The sequence below is a fragment of the Triticum aestivum genome, chromosome 4A, assembly GCF_018294505.1.
Source record: "Triticum aestivum cultivar Chinese Spring chromosome 4A, IWGSC CS RefSeq v2.1, whole genome shotgun sequence".
Taxonomy (NCBI): Eukaryota; Viridiplantae; Streptophyta; class Magnoliopsida; order Poales; family Poaceae; genus Triticum; species Triticum aestivum.
The window spans coordinates 525,999,396-526,001,437 of record NC_057803.1 but is presented as its reverse complement, the minus strand read 5'-3'; positions in this window follow the sequence as shown (position 1 = coordinate 526,001,437).

Genomic DNA, 2,042 nt, shown 5'->3' with positions numbered 1-2,042 from the left:
GGGGGGGGGTGGTTGGGGGTGGTTTTGGTGGTTGTACCTGTGAGGATGCATGTAGGAGCCTTCCCTCTCATGCACCTTAAAAATGTCTTGAACAACCATCTTAATGAATCTGCATCCTCATCTCTTATCAGAGCGAAACCAAAGAATGTAGTCTGTAAGTGGTTGTTAGTACCCACAAACACCCCAAGTGGCATATGGTACTTGTTGGTCTTATATGTGGTGTCAAACGTTATGCAGTCACAGAAGTCCTGATACGCCCCTCGGCAGCTTGCGTTCGCCCAGAATATGTTCTTAACTCTGTCGGACTCATCAAGTTGCATGTCACAGAAGAATTCCCTGTTTATAGCTTTCATCTCCCTAAAGAAGTTGACAGTCTTTAGGACATCGTCCACATCATCCATCCTTGAATTCTTTGCTTTGCTGCATATTAAAAGTGAGCAGTCATTCAAAAATGCATGTTGAACTAGCATCAGGTCATGCGTTGCATAATATGTTTGTACTGACAGAGGAAAAAAGATGGAGGGGGTTTATGGGAGGAGAACAAGTTTGTACTTACAGGTTAATCAGGTCTTTCGCATTCATTTCGAGGAAGTAGCTATCGATGTCATCGCCACCCAGTATGCTCATGATTTGCGTGTGTTCAATGCCTTTGAACCGCGGGTACTTGACGTACTCCAAGATTGTTTTGTCAAAGTTTTTGTGGGAGTGCAAGAAGACAAGCATTTGGGGGGGTGAGCTGTAGCCTGTGGTTGTGTTCCCATACTATATCTTTTACGACAAGTGTTCCATCCTTTTCCCTCTTCAGCCTCATTTTAGCCCCGCAGTTAGTCCTGGCTGTCGTCTTGTTCCGCTGTCTATTTGCTTCTGACACCTTCGATTCATAGACTCCATAGCACGTGCAATAAAGGTAGACTCTGGTCTCAACCTTGGAGCCTTTCCTGACAGCAAAACCTGCATGCTTTCCATAGATGTTGTAGAAGTCCTTTGCTTCTTTGAAAGTTTCACAATGCGTCTCTAGCCTTGGCAGAACGTAAGCTTCAATGTTAGGTGGCTGCATGCAACAGTGAGCAAACAAAAACGCAATTATGAAAATGTTTGATGGGGTGGTCACAGTACCATGGCATGGACTGTTCTTGTATGTTTTTTTTGAATGTGGATACTTACATGTGTATAGCTCTGTGCTGCCTCCGGTGTTTGCTGTTCACCCTGGTGTATGGGCGCGGATGGTGTCGCCCTTGGCACATGCAGCAATGCATCTCTTGGAGGGAGCAATGTTGACAAAGCTCTCCGTCTCTCATTGTATGGCCGTCTCCCCTCAGATTCGTTGTGAGGTTGCTCCTGTCTATATGGCTCATATCTTGTACTTTGCACCCTGCTAGAGTGGCCAAAATTTCTATTTCTTTGGCCTGGTCTTCTTGTCGCAACCGCTTTTGCAGCACGGATGATTGATGTTGATGGAGCGACTGGTGGAAGCCTATGTGTCCTTGCCTTTCTTCATGCGCTAGGGAAGGAAAACATTTGTCGTTGGGGAAATTGTTGCCCTTATTGCAACCCAGTAGTGGCAAAGCTTGTATTCCCAGGTATCAGTGTTTGCTGCATAGAAGAACCTATCCGCGCTTCTGATGATTCTGGTGTAGCTTGAAATCTGCCTGTATTGTTGAAGTATCCATGTGCTATTTCTGGTGTTACCCAACCAGGCGGTGCCCCATATCTGCTTGGCTCATCAAACCCTCGCTGCATGTGCCGCCATGCATGTTTCTGCAATGACATTCAATAGTTTTGGGATTAATCTTTTCTGCATTTTTCTCGTATACATGTTATGGGTAACATGTCATGCATTGAAGGCAATGTACAAGTTGAACTTGCATCGCTGGCCGTTATTAAACTTTGTTCTCTATTTTGTATCTGGTTTAGTTTCCAGTTGAACTGATGAACGTACATGTTCAACACTGATGTACTGATGTACTGATATTTAGCACTGCTTGTAAACTGAACATTGAACTTCATCTGTTATGGAAAGTTTTTATCTTTTTCCCTATAAC